This window comes from Pinus tabuliformis, chromosome 5_2 (genome assembly GCF_031772625.1).
Source record: "Pinus tabuliformis cultivar Carrire ecotype Pingquan chromosome 5_2, CPIR1, whole genome shotgun sequence".
Taxonomy (NCBI): Eukaryota; Viridiplantae; Streptophyta; class Pinopsida; order Pinales; family Pinaceae; genus Pinus; species Pinus tabuliformis.
This window is the reverse complement of record NC_142306.1, coordinates 562,223,985-562,243,560: the sequence shown is the minus strand read 5'-3', so window position 1 is coordinate 562,243,560 and position 19,576 is coordinate 562,223,985.

Below are 19,576 nucleotides of genomic sequence, written 5' to 3'. Positions count from 1 at the left end.
CCTCTCCAACCCTCTAGCCTATGTTTGATTTATAGGCCAAGAGGAGGAGGTTTGAGATCCTCTTCCTAAGGGATGAGATCCTCAAAAGGTGGGATAGGGGATCCACAAAGAGATGGAATTAGCTCCATGAAGAGAGGGATCAAGATTGAGTAAGCATCAACTCAAAGCTTTTAGTTGGGAAAGATTCGCCCAACAAAGCTTCTAGAATTTATTTATTTTATTATTATTTTTACTTTTATTTTATTTACTTACGTTGAGTTATGTGCGTTGTCCACAATGTAAGACAAAGTGCAATATTGCGCTGGCTTTAATGGTCAAGTCTGCGTATGCGCATAAACTGGCTAGGGAACCATGAAAAAATAGGTTTTTGGGCTTTGTAATCCAAAAATTTCATTCTCTTTGCGATTGTTTAGCTTCTAGCCTTGTAGGAGAATGCTTTGATGGATAGCGAAAGATCCAGATAAACAGTCATTTTCCTAATGGTGACAAAATGACATGTACCATCCTTGGAGAAAGTAGTCATTTTATTTGTAGATTGAGACATGGATATAAAGTACTTACTTGATAAATGAATATGCCTTCTTGATGATGATTTATTCAACTAGATGCCTCCTTGGTGGCAATGTCTTCTAGTGAGATTTATAATGAGGGATTATCTTCCTTCTTCATAATGACAATGCTTCTTCTTTAAGATAAGATAAGGAGAGATGACTTCTTCTTTCAAAGATGCTTGAGATGTGATATTTTCTTCAATGTGAGGGAGATCACTTTTGATTCCTTTGATGCTGATGAATTTCTCTTCTTGCTTCTTTTGGATGATGGTGTAGAATATGGAGGCCTTCCCATAATGCTTCAAATGTGTAGACTCCTTCTTTCTTTAAGATGGAGGTAGGGTCCTTCTTTCTTTAGGATGGAGGTAGGGTCCTTCTTTCTTTAAGTTGGAGGTAGGGTCCTTGAGGCCTTCTTTTCTTCTTCCAAAAGTTCTTCCTTCAAGATGATAGAGTCTTTGTGAAGTGATGACTAGTTCTCCTTGATACTCTTCGTCTTATGTTCAACTCTTATGTATCCTATTTCAATTGGGCGATATTCCAACCACCTTTCCTTGTCACCTTAGATATGATACTATGTTGAGAAATCGATGGCAGCTAGATTAGGTGTGATTTCTCGTAACTTTGATCATTGCTTGTGATATTCTTTTACTTTAAATTGATGTACTTATAAATTTATTCTTCTTATCTGGTTGATTATGGTGTTATTATCTTCAAACGACTACCAAAACATGAAGATCAATAGAATAAATGAACACAAGATATAGGCTACTAGCTAGGGTGAAAACCTCTTCTAGAGAGGAAAACCAACAAGAAATTGTTCTCTTTTTATAGAATATCCAAATGATGAATTCCAAGACCTTTAGACCCAAGATTGAGATCCTTCCAAAACCAAGTCAACCTTCCTTGATGACATTTCCTTAAACAACTTCCATTAAGAAATTTCAACCCTCCAATAACTTCTCTAACAACTGCTACAACTTTGACCCCAATAACTTCTGCAATTTCAATCCTAACAACTTTGAACTTCCAGAATCTTCTACATCTTCGCACGTTTGGGAAATAGAGGCTAATTTAAGCCTCCTATATTCTTCACTTGGCTTGATTCTTCTTTCTCGGATAAATGAATGATGTGTCTTGCCTTTTGATCACAAATTTAAGCCTTTCTTGGAGATCTAAAATTTTGTCCTTTGTAGCTAGAGAAACCCTAGCGAGCAAGTATCAACCTTAGATGCACTAATTGGTGTGTTTAAATAATTGTTATGAGGTCATTCATTCTTGTCTCAATGACCTTCCATGTGATATCTATAATCTTGAGTGGTTTTCATACTATCTACAATGGGTTTACAAAAAAATATTTGTTAAATAATCCCTTGAAGGATTGATAAACAGGGGGTGAACTTGGGGATCTTAAATAGATCTATAGTTGGGAACTAATAATGTTTTTAATTTTCATATATAAGAACCATGGAAAAGCTTTATTCTAAAAAATCAAGCACATTCAACATGTTACTACCAATCAAAGAAAACTAGTTCCATATGAGGTCAATATGTTTGTGATATTTTTATTGATATTCGAGAGTATATGGAATGGACAAGACGCTTGGGCGTTAATGATAGGTTATTAGGATGAATTTTGAAAAAGAATATGATAAGGTTGAGTGGTCTTTCATTTTGGCCATTACTAAAATCCAAGACTCAACCATCCAAAATTGTATCCATTTTTCATGGAAATTGAAAATTACACTCATAACATTTTCTAACATTTTCTTTTTTCATGCCTTGTTTATGTTTCTTTCCTTTTTTTGTTCTTTTCAATAAATCTTATTTTAACTTTATCAATAGGTTCCCACAAGAGTGTGGTTTAGTAAAGTGACCAAGCTTGTATCAACATAGAGATACAAATTGAAACACCTCAAATGGGAGCAACTAAGGTTAAGTGGAAGTCCTAAATGACTTTGAAGGCATAAATACACCTCTCATAGTGTAAAATGTTAGCGAAGGAGAGTCTACAAGATGTATTTCTTGTGCTAGAAAAAAAAAACCTCTATTAACAAGCGACATATACAAAGTTTAATACCAAAAAATTGATTTGACTAAGCAATCTCCACAAGTAGGCGTAAAACTCAAAACCATGGCTAGCTATAGACAAAATACCGCATCATGTAGTGAATAACACAAGCATAGTTAAAAATAATACTGAGCTAGCTTAAGTAAAAACACCTCAAGAAGCCCTAGTAGCAAACATAAAAATCAAATAACCTCGAATAAGATAGCACTAATAAACAATCATGTTAACCACTAGAAGATGTTAGGAATAATTATCTAGGACATTTACCCAACCTATAACTAGGGGATCAACATCAACAAGTACAGTGGAGCCTCACCCATTAGAATAGGGTCCCAAGAGTTTATGACTCTCTCAAATCACTAACACTAACAAGCTCCAGAAATGGCATATTTTTATACCATCTTTTCCCTACTTTTAATCCCTTTCCACTTACCAAGACCTTGTATTAATTCATTATTGCGTGAGATTTGGACTTAATGCGTTTCCATTACAGTTCTTTAGAATTTTATGTGAATTTATAATTAAACGTTAGAAAAATACCATTTTGAATTTATCTTTAAGTTAATTTGCAAAGATGATGTGCCAAACATGTTGTTATATAGGTTGAGATGTCGCCACAGGGTGTATTTTGGTTGTAGTTATTGCGACACTCATTTGTAGTTGCTACAATATTCATTTCTAGTTGTTACAACACTCATTTGTAGTTATTGCAACATGTTGTAGTTGCTGCAACACCCTCCAAATTTTTGCATACCTTCGAATTTTGGAGCCTCCTTATGATTATGTCATCTTTGATTTCAAGTCATTAATGTAGTGATTGGTCATGTTGTCTAAGTGTTCAAGTCTCCCTTTAGGAATCCTAAGTGTTAAACTACTTGCTTTCACATGCCTAGCTCTTGATGCTTTTAGAAGCACATTTCATAGCGACAATGTTGCACACTCTTTGTTAGCATTGATTGCATACTTCTTGCTAATAGTCACTACGCATTCCTAACTGACAGTCACTCTGCAGTCCTTACCAACAATGATTGCGCAGTTCTCACTGATAATGGTTATGCAATTCTGAGTGACAATGATTGCGCAGTTCCTAGTGACAACGTAAGGGCATCCCCTATAGAGAGTCACTTTGCACTCCTAGAAAGTCAATGCAAACTTCTTGTTGAAAATGAGAACACACTTATTCAAGTTAGTGCTAGTGGAATTCAACTCACTCTTGGCTCTTATTATCTCGACATGCATTGAGTGCACTCATAAACTCTAACCCTAATTGCATGTCTGCTCTTCCTATAATAGCCATGGTGAAAATTTCATGTAATAAAAGGAAATAAAGGCAAAATAATAACCATGGATGATTGGACACTTATTCCAAGCTGAATGTTGGGCATAATCCTAGTGATGGGGATGACCTGTGATTGTTTATGGCTAACGAAATCGGTAAAGGTAATGGATAAGGCTTTGGAAAGGCAAAATGGCTTTTTTGGCACAATTATTTATAAAAATAATGGAAAATTAGGAGAAAAGGAGGTGAACGTCACAGGTTGCATGTGAGGAGGAAAATGAAGGAAAATAATGGAAAATGAATAAAATAGAGGCCTCATTAATAAAAAGGCTTATGAGGATCAATGTGCAAGCTTTTGCTAACCTTTTGTCAGTTCAGTTTTGGACGTCTCTCATTATTCTCTCTCTCTCTCTCTCACTCTTGGATACTTAGAGTTTTCTTGGAGCACTCTTGGTGGGTGTGGCATACTTGGATTCTTGGAGCAAGTACGAAAAGGAAGAGCAGGAAAGTGTAAGAAGGCATCAGGATCAATAGCTACATCAAATTTTCTTGCAAGTACCGAGTTGTATGTTTTTTCCTTCACCAGTTTTGGCATGCATGGCACATGCATGTGGTTTCTTGGTTGTGATTTATCATTGGCACAGAGGATTGCCTATCCTTTCCATTTCCTGGATATCCATGGTGATTGTGGGTTCACTTTCATCTTTTATTTTTGGTTGGTTCTCATGTTTCCTTAGCTTGGGTTGAGTTACTAGTTCCTGGAGCCTTGGTTGGACAAATGCTCTAGAGCCCTCTAACAACTTAGGTTGAGTTACTAGTCCCATAGATTTGGTTGGAAAAACGATCTGGAAGCCCTTGGTGGGTTGAGTTACTAGTCCAAGAGCCTTGGTTGGAACAAATTCTCTGGAGCCCTAGATAGCTGGGATAGAGACCGATCCGATGATGGTTTTGTGATGTCTGACCGTGAGGTGGAATCACTATTTGATGGGTTGAGGTGGATTGCCTCTAGAAGACCTGGATGGTTTTTTATTGATGTGTTCTATGAGATCCCACATTCATGTTGGGAATATGGCACAGGGGTGAATGGCTGAAGAGATATTTGGCTCATCCATCCTACAGTCGGGTGGAACGTGGAAGTCCCATCTTGGGTTTGCAATTTTTATCATTATTGAAAGGTTATTTCTCCTCGTATTTATATGAGTCTTATGGTGGATTATATGTGGTGTATATGGTTGTGGTTTCATTGATATTTTTTCTCCCTATTATGTTGGTTATGTATATGTTTTATGAAAACAACCACGTGTGGCTCTCATTGTGTTTTTACTTGTAATTGAATGATCAATTTATCTATGACCTAATGGATGGAATGGCAGTTAATTTGTTGAGGCATCAATGGTTCTTAGTGACTCCCAGCTAAGTATGAGACCCCTATACTCAAAATTATTGATTACACTGGTAGATTACACATTTGCATTATGTTTAACGAAATCCCTGTCGTGGCTAGTAGGGACCAGTCAAGGTATTGAACAAGTGTTTTCTTTAGTACTGCCATTTCCATGCTATTTACTAATTTGAAGAGATGGTTCAATTTTGGGTAGTGACCTAGGCTCTGGGCTTGAAAAAGTGGCTCAAATCCCAGAGTTGCTAGCATAGTATTAGAAATTTTGGTGCTTGGTGGCTAGCAGACAAGCCTGTGAGAGAGACTTTGGGTTTCTAGTCGCCCTCATGCTTATAACATGGGAACGACTGAGGCTTAAGTTGTCCAAAAGTTCAGTAGGACCCCAAGGTAAGTTGTCCAAAGTATTGGATTGGCTACTGAGGGTCTTGTAGCTGATGATTAATGTCTGTATGGTGTGTTTTTGTCGGTTCCACTTGCTTAATGTGAATTAGGAGGTCAAATCATATCATAGTGGACTCTAGTCGCATGTTTACCCCGACTGGCCAATTTCTCAAGTAGATGTGGGAGGAGGGTGTTACAGAGTGGTATTAGAGTAGGTTCACCCTTTAGACTAGATGGGCTATGTGTTGGTCATGCATGCATGTCAGTTGCATGTGTGTCTCTCACCCTTGCATTCCATGTGCTTGTTGCATTTTCTTGATGTTGTTCATGGTTGTAGTGATGTCATCAGGTGAAACTTGATGTTTTGTTGAGGGATGCATCGTCGTGAGTGTATGAATGGTTACATGTTGATTTATGTTGCTTACATCTATCATTGTAGTATGCTTGGTTACATTCTTACTTCATTGGTTACATTCTTGTGTTCTTGGTTGCATGTACCATTCTTGCAGGTTTGATTTCAAGTATTGTTCATTCATGCTTGATCATACATGTTTATGAATATGTGTGGATGGTTATGCATCACTTATGCATGTTCATGTTTGCATGTGGTCAAGTATACAATGATGTAGTGGTGGTTTTCATGCATGAGGTAGTGGTGTGGTTTTGTTTAGGTCATGCATTGATGACTGGACTCTAGATAGAATGACGGTTGCATAACCATATGCTTATGTTTTATATTTCGATATGTTGTCATGATTATGTTAAACATGTATCACACTGATTTGTTGATCTTGCAGACAAGGTATTCTCCCTGAGCTGTACTAAAGTACGTTGGTTTATTGTGATTTGGTTTGGCTAACATGATACACCTTGCAGGAAGAAATATCAAATGGCTAGCAAGATGGTTGACTATAAAGACTCTCCCTATGAATCCGAAGAGCAGTATGGTGTTGGGAACTCTTCCAATTTGGCAGTTACACTGAGAGCTTAAATGAAGAAATAAGGAGTTGTAAGGCAGATAATGACAGAATCACGCAGGCACACAAGAAATAAGCAGGGGTACATGCAGTTATACTTCAGAGTTTGTCAGATTTGTAGCGACAGGGACCACGTCGAATCAGATATGAGAAGGGGGATAGAACTAATGGGGCATATGGTAGTCGGTCACATGGTGGTCATAGATCAAATAGAGATAAAGTGGAGATGACAGATTATTGGACACTCCGAATAGGAGAGGGCATAGACACAGGTATGATTCTAGTTCTGATTTAGATAGGCATCATGATCGTCATCGTCATCATCCTTATAGGAGGAGTGATAGGGGATATTTTCTGGATGAGTTTAAGAAAGAAAAGCCACCAACATTTGATGGAGAGATGAAGAAACCACAGGATGCAAAGGCATGGTTGCTTGGCATGAGGAAATTCTTCAGGTTGCATGACTATTCAGAGAACATGAAAGCTAGAGTGGCTACATTCAGTCTCAAAGGTAAAGCAGACATTTGGTGGGAAGATGTGAAGAATGTCAGATGTATTCATGAGGAAGATTTGACTTGGAGTGAGTTTGAGCGGCTATTCAAGAAGAAGTATTTGTCAGAAAGATACTTTGATGACAGGGTGAAGGAATTTTATGAGCTAAATATGGGATCTATGATGGATGATGAGTACACTAGTAGGTTCTTGGAGTTACTGAGGTATGTGCCTTATCTCACAGAGGAAAAGGCCAATATTCAAAGGTTCATTAGTGGGTTACTGGTTGCATTTAAAGATAGAATTGAGTTCGATGATCCTAGATCATTGGAGGAGGCCATTCAGAAGCTAAGGCATTGCTATGAACAATCGAAGCACAAAACCAAGACTAAGCCAAACTAAAGAGGTAACGCAAAGAACAAAGGTAAATGGGAAAAAAAGAGAGAAAGGCCTCAGGATACAAGTAACAAGGAGAATGTCGCACCACCTAAGAGGCTTAATGCATCATACAGAGGACAGGGACACCGATCTGAGGAACAGAATAAGGAGCCCATGCGGTGTTGGACTTGTGGAGGAGATCATCGTAGGAGAGGTTGTCCACAGTACCAGAGTGGTATGCCTAAGATATATAGTGCACAAGAGGCACAAATTGTTGGAGATGTTGGTTAGAGTATTCCATGTATCTATGCATCATTGGATAACAAATGGACAAAGCTTCAGGCATCTATCATTGAAATGGATGGTAAGATTTGTGATCAAGTTATTTCTATTTTGATTGACCCTGGATCTAATTATAGCTATGTTAGTCCTAATTTTGTGGATAAGTGTGGTTTGAGAAAAGAAGTGCATGCAAAATCTTGGTTAGTGCAATTGGATACAGGTACGAAGAAGCGAGTTCATCATTGGGTAAGAGCTTATGCATTTGACTTGAATGGTATGCCTACCGCAACACATTTGAATGTATTACCATTGGGTTCATACAATATGTTGTTGGGTATGGATTGGTCGTATCTTCATAGAACCATGGTGGATTATTATGATAAAGCTATTGGGTGTGTTGATGACAATGGAGAACCAAGAGTCATACAAGGTAAGAAGAAAGCTACATCAGTTAGGATGGTGACAGCTATGCAAGCAAAGCGTAGCTGCAGGAAAGGGTGTAAGTTATTCGCAGTGCACATTTCTAGTGATAAGGTGAAGGAAGTTGAGGATATGGATGTGTTGAGTACATACCCAGTTTTACAACAGTTCAATCATGTATTTCCTGAGGACATTATAGATTTTCCACCTCACAGGGAGGTAGACTTTTCTATTGAGTTAGTGCTAGGGGCAACTCCAACATCAAAAACACCTTACAAGATGAGCACACCTGAGTTCGTTGAGTTAAAGTTGCAACTGAAGGAAATATTGGAAAAGGGGTACATTAGACTAAGTGTATCACCATGAGGTGCACCGATATTGTTTGTGAAGAAGAAAGATGGAACACTCAGATTATGCATTGATTACAGGCATTTGAACAAAGTGACCATCAAGAACAAGTATCCGTTACCAAGGATTGATGACTTGTTCGATCAGCTGAAGGGAGCAACAATGTTCTCGAAGACTGATTTGAGATCTTTATATCATTAGGTATGCATCAAAGAGGAAGACATTTACAAGATCTCTTTCCGGACCAAGTACGGGCATTACAAGTTTGTTGTTGTTCCATTTGGCTTAACTAATGCTTCAACTACATTTATGTGTTTGATGAATAGTGAGTTGTGTCCATATTTGGATAAGTTTGTTCATGTGTTCATTGATGATAGATTGGTATATTCTAAAAATGAGGAACAACATGCCGAACATTTAGCAGCAATGTTGAGGTTGTTGAGAGAGCATCAGTTGTATGCTAAGCTCAACAAATGTAGTTTCTTTTAGACCGAGGTACACTACTTGGGGCATGTTGTCTCCAAGGAGGGAATTGCAGTAGATCCAGAGAAGATAAGAATCATCATGGAGTGGGTAGCTCCTAAGAATGTAGACGAGGTGAGATATTTCATGGGTTTGACAAGCTACTATAGGAGGTTCATCAGGAACTTCTCACATATTGCTTATCCTATCACATCATTGCAGAGGAAAGGTAATAAGTTCGAATGGACTTAGGAGTGTGATGCTAGCTTTGAGCAACTTAAGCATTTGTTGACACATGCACTAGTGCTACAAATTGCAGAGTTGGACAAAGAGTTTGTAGTGTGCACAGATGCTTGCAAGAGAGGACTTGGTGGAGTCCTTATGCAGGATGGATAGGTGGTATGTTATAAGTCTCAGAAACTAAACGAGCACGAGCAAAACTATTCCACACATGATTTGGAGTTAGCAACAATCATACATGCATTGAAGATGTGGAGACACTATCTTATTGGCAGGATATTTGTACTTATGAGTGATCATATTGGATTGAGGTATTTGTTTGACTAGCCGAATCTAAATAGCAGACATGCTAGATGGTTGGCCATGACCAGTGAGTTTGATTTTGAGATTCGATATATCAAAGGTAAGGAGAACAAAGTGGTCGATGCTATTTATAGACGGATACAGGTAAATCACTTAGCAACTATGATCTCCTATGGGACAGTTTTACAACATAGGATCTTGCATGCAGGTTAGTAAGATGTCAGATATATGGATATTGTGCACAGGTACAGGTACATGTGATGGTACAAGTACATGTACATGTGATAGTACATGTACGTGCAAGTGCACAAGATATGGATTATTATCTTGCGGCAAATGGATTGGTCAGGTTCCGAGATAGGATATATGTGCCAAATAGCAGTGAGCTCAAGAAGGTGATCTTGAGGGAGTTTCATGCGAAACCGTACTTGGGTCACCCAGGGTATCAAAATACGCTGACAGTAGTGAAGAAATTTTATTATTGGTCAAATTTGAAGAGGGAAGTAATAAAGTTTGTGGCTAGATGTTTTGATTGTTAGTGAATGAAAGCATAATGTAAGCATCCAGGTGGACTGTTACAACCAATTGCAATTCCAGAATGGAAATGGGAGGTCATTTCCATGGAATTCATCACAGGGTTGCCAAAGACAATGAGGCAACATGGTTCCATCATGGTTATTGTGGACATGTTGACAAAGGTTGCACACTTCCTTCTGGTTAAGTGTACATTCTTAGCTAGCGATGTAGCATATGTATTCATATGAGATGTGGTCAGATTGCATGGTGTTTTAAAGAAGATTGTGTCAGATAGGGATGCGAAGTTCACTTCCAAGTTTTGGAAGGAATTGTTTGTAGGTTTGGGCACAAAGTTGGCCTTTAGTACGACTTATCATCTGCATAAAGATGGGCAGACAGAGAGGGTCAATAGGATATTGGAGAACATGTTGAGGATGTATGTGATGCATCAACAATGGAAATGGAAATAGTATCTCCCCTTGGTAGAGTTCGCGTACAACAATGGGTATCAAGAATCATTGAGAATGATTCCTTTTGAGGCATTGTATGGGTGGATTTGTAACATTCCCATCAGTTGGAGTGATCTAGTTAGCAGGGTGTTGATTGGACCAGATATGTTGGTAGACATGGAACAAGAAATGTAGGCTATAAACATGAATCTAAAGGTAGCACATGATAGGCAGAAAAGCTAGTAGATCAGAACAGGTTGTTCAAGGAGATCAAGGTTGGGGAACAAGTGTACTTTCACATCAAACCGAAGAAGAGATCCTTGTAGATTGGATCACATGCCAAGCTGGCACCATGGTTTTTTGGAACCTTCAGTATCGTTGAGAGGATTATGGAACTCAGTACCTACACTACCTCCAAGAGTGAAATTCCATGATGTTTTCCATGTGTCATTGCTTAAGAAGAATGTTAAATATGCTGATCATGTGATTGATTAACCTGTATTGCAAGTGGAACTAGATGGAGAATTCTAGCCAAAGCCTTAGTGTATATTGTAGAAAAAGGTGCTCATGCTCCGGAACCGAGAAATCAAGCAAGTTAAGGTGCAATGGAAGCACTTTGGGTCAGATGAATCTACATGGGAGATGGTGGATCAGATGCGGGCTATGTATCCTTCCTTGTTTGTCGATTGAGGCAAAGCAGTTTTGTCTTGGTGTTTTGGTATATGTTTTTATGATGTTGGTTTATGTACATATGTATATGGATGTAAATACCACCATGAGCTGTGTTATAAAGCTCCACTATGCGGTATGTTATTATGATGTCATGTTCTTATGTTGTTATGTTGGTTTGCTTTCAACAGGGTGATCAATGTAAATATTGTATCGAGCTAAGTTATAAAGATCCAGCGGTAGTATATATTTTGCTTACAACAGTTTTGTGGTGATAGGTGTTGTTGAACACCGAGGACGGTGTTCCCCTAAGGGGGAGGGTTCCGTAACAACCCTGGTGAAAATTCCATGTAATACAAGTAAATGAAGGCAAAATAATAACCATAGATGATGGGACACTTATTCCAAGATGAATGTTGGGCATAATCATAATGATGGGGATCACTTGTGATTGTTTATGGCTAAGGAAATGGTTAAGGATTTGGAAAGGCAAAATGGCATTTTTGGCACAATTATTTATGAAAATAATGGAAATTAGGAGAAAAGGAGGTGAAAGGTCACATGTTGCATGTGAGGAGTAAAATGAAGGAAAATAATGGAAAATGAAGAAAATATAGGCCTCATTAATAAAAAGGCTTCTGAGAATTAGTGGGCAAGATTTTGCTAACCTTTTGTCAGTTCAGTTTTGGAGCTCTCTCATTATTCTCTCTCTCTCTCTCACTCTTGGAGACTTAAAGTTTTCTTGGAGCACTCTTGGTGGGTGTGGCATACTTGGATTCTTGGAGCAAGAAGGCAAAAGAAGAGCAAGAAAGCACAAGAAGGCAACAAGATCAACAACTACATCAAATTTTCTTGCAGCAACTGAGTTGCATGTATGTTTCCTCCACTAGTTTTGGCATGCATGGCACATGCATGTGGTTTCTTGTTTGTGATCTATCATTGGCATGGAAGATTGCCTGGATTGACAGTGGATTGCCTAGCCTTGCCATTTCATGGATAGCCATGGTGTTGTGGGTTACTTTCATTGTTTGTTTCTGGTTGGTTCTCATGTTTCCTTAGTTTGGGTTGAGTTACTAGTTCCTGGAGCCTTGGTTTGACAAACACTCTGGAGCCCTATAACAACTTGCATTGAGTTACTAGTCCCGTAGCCTTGTCTGACAAATGCTTTGGAGCCCTAGTGGGTTGAGTTATTAGTCCCGAAGCCTTGGTTGGACAAATGCTCTGGAGCCTCACGGCAACTGTGGGTTGAGCTACTAGTGTTGGAGCCTTGGTTGGTACAAATGCTCTGGAGCCCTGGATGGCTAGGATAGAGCCCGATTCAATGATGGTTTTGTGATTTCCGGCCGTGAGGTGGAATCAATTTTTGATGGGTTGAGGTGGATGGCCTCTAGACGCCCTGGATGGTTTTTAATTGATATGTTCTATGAGATCCCACATTCATTCTTGGAATATGGCATGGGGGTGAATGGTTGAAGAGAGATTTAACTCAACCATTCTATGGTCGGGTGGAACATGGAAGTCCCATCCTGGGTTTGGATTTTGCATCATTAATGAAAGGTCTCTTGGTATTTCTATGAGTATTATGGTGGATTGTATGTGGTGTATATGGTTGTGGTTTCATTGATATTTTTGTCCCTATTATGTTGGTTATGTATATGTTTTATGACAGCAACTGTAGAACCTCTATTTTACACCTATTTGTCTACCATTTTCCTCCACTTTTCCTTATCTTTTCTTCACTTTTGCCTCATTCTCACCATAAAACCTCTCAGATCATTACATTCAGTGTCAATAAGCATGATCAAGCAAGTTTTGCTAATGGATGACTATTTGTTTAGTTTTTGACTCACTTGCAGGAATCCCGCAGCTATCTGATGATCCCGCAGCTATCTGAAGATCCTGCAGCCTTTTTGTTAAACACTATGATCCACGTGTCGGTTTGCTAGACGGGCCACATGGGCACTCAGGTATCAGTGTGCTCGAGGTTCCTGTCCCATTGTTCCAGCCATCCACGTCACTTTCACCCATGGTCAAAGCTGGTTTAGCCACGGTCAACTCAAGGTGGTTTAAACGGTGTTTGAGAGCTGTTTGGTCACGTCACCTTAAATGGTGATCTGTCTATGTTCTACAGATGGCAGAGGACGCAATCTAACATAGGATTTATTATCCATGTCGACAGAACCACTAAACTCGTCCACGCAGCCGTGATGTGTCAAAGGACCTTTAATACGCATACTGTTTTATTGTTTTTCTGTTAACTAGCTGTACGCGTAGGCTATCTTAGAAGCTCCTATAAATTGATGCGTCTGCGTACGCTCAAAGAACTTTTGATTAGTTGTAATTTGCTGCACTTGTGTTGAATTTAGAAGCGTTTGTGAACTCTGTTTTCTAGTGCTATTCCAGCACTCTGTTTTGTAAACTTTTTGCAAATGGAGGAATCAATATAACACTGTTTTGAAGTTTCCAGATCTTTGAGTTCTCTTGTGGCTGAATGAACAGAGGGCCCCTGCTCATCTCAGCCTTTGTAAAGTATTTCATGTGCAGCATTTCATTATTTTCTTATTTGTTTCCTTAAGCATGTATAGTTTCATTTACTTGTTTTCCTTTATTTTCAGCTGATCAGTGTTCTTTCTTTGCAGGTTTCTTTTAGCCCGGGATTTATTTTTATATGTGTTGTGTTTGCTTTACAGCTAATGGTATTTGAAGTTGACAATTCAAGTGCTGCCATTTTGTCTTTATAGTTAGTTTTTAATCTTATTTCTCAAAGAGCTGTTAATATACATGAATGATCTTCATCATAAACTGTTATCTTTTAAGATCAAAATATCACTAACTTGCAGCTTGTTTGGGTGCTTTTTGGACTGTTCTTAAGCTACTTTCTTTCCGTACTTTACACAGTACATGTGCTTTGAAGTATCGAGTTAGAAAGAGTAAATCATTACCACTAGTATTTAAAGTAGAAGTTTTGATTTTAAAGTGCTTCCTAGACTATTTCCTCACTACTTTCTAATCATGCTTTCCATAGTACATATGGCTGAAGTAGAGAATTAGAAATAGCAAATTATTGTCATTAGTCTTTCAAGCATATTTTTCTCACTTTTATAATTCCACTTAAGCTACTTTCTTTCCGTGCTTTACACGGTACATGTGCTTTGAGGCATCGAGTTAGAGAGAGATAATCTTTATTCTTGGGTTTTAAAAGTGATTCTCTTTTCTTTCATTAGCAGCAACTTGAACGGTGTCTAGTGCCATTGGTAGTGGTCATTTGCTTTCAAGTTTATTTCAAGTCATTTCAATTTCACTTATTCCTTCCAAGCATTTCCTTTCAAGCAATTAGTTAGAGATCACTCCACACACACTTCCACTCATTTAGAATTCACTCTACACACACACTATCACTCACTTGTTTATAAATTCTCATTCCATCTAGGAACATAATTAACCACAACAACACCCCCAACGATAAGAAAAACTCTAAGAGGTTACTTAAGTACATATAGTACACCCTCACTTCATCAGCTTACGAGCCCCGGGTTGACAATAAATACTAGCAATTTAGATAACACTAAATTGACTAAACATTTTGGCGCCGTTGCCGGGGAAGTGAAATTAAGTAGCCATATTCTTAGAAGAAAAAAAATAAAAACAACTTCAAGAAAAGAAGTTAATAACCTATCTAAGTATGCTCTCCTCTTGCACTTTGAAGTGATCTGGAGGATCAGAAAGGAGAAAGTTATTAATCTAATAGTTTCTTAAGTATGCTCTCTTCTTGCACCTAGAGTGAACTGGAAGATCAGAAAAAGAACTATTTAACTTGACTTGAAGATAAAATAAAAATGACATGCATAGAGCTAGAGATTCTAGGGGAATGTTTTTAGCTAGAGCTCGAAGTTCAATTTTTACAAGTCCATCTGCTTCAAGAGATAGACAAGAGATACCTCCCTTATCTCCAACCGAAACTCCTAGTCCTGAAATTCAAGAGCCAAGAGTTGACTCTCCTATACCTTCTATTGAGTTTGAACTAGGAAGAGACTCTTCTCTTTCTCCTACCAGACAACCAATTGTAATTGAAGAAATAGACTCACCTGAAGAGGAAGGAGAAATCTCTTCTCATTCACCCTTTGTAGAAGAACCAGAAGATTTTGAAATCCCTAGGAGAATCATCATGGCAGAAGAAGAAGGAGGAGGTAGAGGTAGAGGAGGAGGAGGAAATAACAATAATAATGGAGGAGGTAGAGGTCCCATTGGAGGAAATAGAGATGGGGATAACACATTTGGGTTTCCCATTGTTGATGAGGACTCCCGAGCCACCATGAAAAACATATCACCATCCGTTCTCCCAAATTTTCATGGATTAAGAACTGAGGACCCTGAAACATTCTTGTTTGAATTTGAAGTTGTGTGTCGAACTTATGACTATCTGGATGATACTCAGAAACTCAAACTGTTCCCATCAACATTAAAAGATCAAGCTTTGAAATGGTTCATGGGGTTACTTACTCAGTCCATTAGGACCTGGGATGAAATGAAACAAACCTTTTTGGATAGGTATTTGGACTATTGTATGCCTACTAATCATAAGGATGAGGTTTTTAAAATGATGCAAAAAGAAGATGAGAGCTTAGAAGATTTACTTGAGAGATTTCAATATAATTTAAAAAGAGCAAAAATGAGCACCTTGGATGAAGAGACCTTAAAAGCCCTCTTATTAAAAGCCATTAGGGATGAATGGATAGATATCTTAAACATGATGGGGAAAGGGGATATTTCTCAACTTCCTCTCAGTGATATAGCAGAACTATGTACCCATCTCTCAAGAGGCAAATCAAAAACTCAAAAAGGGCCTAGAGATCCTTCTCTCCTTAGGGCAAATAAATCTGCAACAGGATCAGTGAGTAGGGCTGAAATCGGTAATATGCTAGATGAATTTAAAACTGACATCTTAGGGAGTCTTAGTGAACAAATTGATACCCTTAAGATTCAGAATAAACAAAAAGCAGAAGCCGAGGCTATGACCATCTTTTGCCCGAAGTGTAGAAAGAAGCATGCTTTAAGGGAATGTCCCTTGGAAGCACAAGTTGTGGAAACCTGTGTAATTTGCTCAGAAACTCATGAGACCAAGGAATGTCCTTCAATCCCTGGCCTCAAAGCAGTCTTTCAAGAAGATCCAAGTACGCTTGAATCTCTTTGTTTTGTTGCAAGAAGACCTTGGCAGGGGCAGCAAAATCAAGGGTTTAACAACTCTATGAATTTCCAGCCCCCACCAAATTGGAATCCTTGGCAACAACCTTGGTCACAACCACAAAATCCTTTCCAAGCATGGTTGCAAAGCATGCAAATGCAAAATCCTTATGGGAGATTTGCCCAATTCTATCAATATCCTCAATCCTTTCAGAATCAGCAAGCTCCCCAACTTCCAAATCAAGGTCAACAACTGTCATTACCATTCCCTCAACAACAACAACCTCCTCCACAAAATCAAAATTCTCAACTCTTGTTACAATCTCAGCAGAGGCCAAATCAACTTCCCTCTCAACCTCAACCAAACCCCAATAATAGGAATCCTCAAAATGCTTATGTGATGGAAGGTCAACCACTTATGGAAGGTCAACCATTCCCTACCTATATGGTTGTCCCTCTCAATGAGGTCCAACTCAGATCAGGTAGAATCCTAGACCAACCTTCTACAAGTGCTCAACAACCAAGCATTTCTGAGGAAGAATCTCTCAAAGCCAATAAGGGTTCTGAAGTATCCCTTCAAAACCCAAGCATTAAAGAAAAAGAAAAAGAATCAACTCCCTTAGTAGAGCAACCCACATCTTCAGCTATTCCTCCTTTTCCTGAAAGATTGCAAATTGATAAGGGAGTGGAGAAGCAGATTTGGTTGCCTGACTATAGCTTTCTAGATGAATTGAAAAATGTCTGTATCAAGATTCCCTTGTTAACAGCCATTAAGGAGATTCCCATTCTAGCAAAGACAATAAAGGAGATGAGTTTGAAAAAAACAATAAAAAGAACCAGAGACACAAAAAGGATACATCTAGTTGGAAAAATTGCAGACATTATGATGGGTAAAATTACCATGCAAAAATATGTAGATCCCGGTAGCCCTATTGTTAAAACTCACATTAATGGGGTTGAAATCCCAAATACCTTGATTGACTTAGGAGCCGCTATCAACATTATGAGTAGACAGACCATGGATCAGTTAAAACTTCCTAACCTTCTCTTTACACCTACTTTGCTGCAATTTGCAGACAGATCAATCATTAAACCTGATGGTGTATTGGAAGACATTCCAGTCTCACTAGACTCTTGGGAATATCCAGTTGATTTTATGATTTTAACTCCCAAGAACAATCTAGGAGGACATCCTCTTATTCTAGGAAGACCTTGGCTGGCCACAGCTGATGCTTTCATAAGTTGTAGGTCGGGAGACATGTATATATCAGATGGTAATTCTACCAAGAAATTCAACTTGTATCCTCTCGCAAAAGCAATAACAGAAATAGGAGAAGATGAGTGGATTGATGATGAGGATACTCTTCAACCTGTTCTAACCATCTCTGAAATCAGTGAGGACAGTCAAATTCTAAATACATTAGAAAATTTTGAGGCACCTTTAGAATATGACTCTTCACAATTCCAGTTAGATGCAGATATTGAATATCTTTCCTCTAGACAGATGTCTCTCTTCTCAATGGAAGAGTTTGGTAGTTCTACAGTTGAAGTCTTTCCAGGAAAAACAGTAAATATTAACAAGAACTTGGAAAGACTACAACAAGAAGAATTAACTAAACTGTTGCAAAAACATTCCACTGCCTTTGCATGGGAATATACTGACATGAAAGGAATCGACCCTAAGACTTGTATTCATCATATTTACATTGAAGAAAACAGCAGACCTATTAGGCAGCCACAAAGACGGATGAATCCAAATCTTAGGGAAATTGTGAAAGAAGAACTTCAGAAATTGCTCAAGGTAAACTTCATTTACCCCATTTCAGATAGGCAATGGGTTTCTCCCTTGGTTATAGTGCCCAAAAATAATGGTAAATGGAGAGTTTGCATTGACTATCGAGAATTGAACAAGGCAACCTTAAAGGATCATTTTCCTCTACCTTTTATTGATCAGGTATTAGACACTTTAGCAGGTAAAAAGTATTTCTCGTTCTTGGATGGTTTTAGTGGTTACAATCAGATTCAGGTAGCACCTGAAGATCAAGACAAAACCACCTTTACTTGTCCTTGGGGGACCTTTGCCTATCAAGTACTCCCTTTTGGTTTGTGCAATGCACCAGCTACATTTCAAAGGGCTGTACTAGGAATTTTCTCAGATCTGATTCATGATTGTGTAGAGGTATACATGGACGATTTCACAGTCTATGGTAATACATTTGAAGAAGCCTTGGCAAATTTGGAAAAAGTACTGGTAAGATGCAAGGAAACAAATCTTTCTTTAAGTCATGAAAAGTGTTTTATGATGTTTACTGAAGGGATTGTTTTAGGACATCATATTTCAGGAGATGGAATCAAAGTTGATAGATCTAAAGTAGAAGTCATCTCTAAGTTACCTGTTCCAAATTGCCAAAGAGATGTTAGAAGTTTTCTTGGGTTTACTGGTTATTACAGAAGATTTATTGAAAACTTCACTAAGATAGCATCCCCTCTTTTCAAATTGCTTACTAAAGATTGTGAATTTAAATGGGATCCTGAATGTCAATCTGCCTTTGAAGCTTTAAAGACTAGAATATCTGAAGCACCCATTTTAAGGGGTCCAAATTGGAAACTCCCTTTCCACATTTCTACTGATGCTTCAGATACAGCTTTAGGAGCTGTTTTGGGACAAAAGGATTTGATCCCTTATGCCATTTATTACACGAGTAAGAATTTGACTCCTACTGAGTTAAATTATACTGTTACTGAAAAGGAGTTTCTAGCCGTTGTTCATGCTATAAACAAGTTTAGACACTATATAACCGGCTATGAAACCTTTGTCCACACTGATCACTCTGCAATTAGATACCTCATGAACAAACCCGTCACTAATGGTAGAGTTACAAGATGGCTTTTGCTTTTACAAGAATTCAACATAACTGTGTTAGATCGACCAGGTAAACAGAACACAGTAGCTGACCTCTTGTCTAGAATCCAAAACACTAATGAGGACTCTCCAGTAGAGGATAAATTTCCAGATGAGTATTTGTTTGCAGTAACTACCAAAACCCCTTGGTATGCTGATATTGCTAATTATTTAGTTACTGGAAAATTACCTTTACATTTATTTCCTAATGAGAAAAGGAAAATCATTCAGGATAGTTCACTTTATTCTTGGATTTCTAATGAATTGTTCAGAACAGGG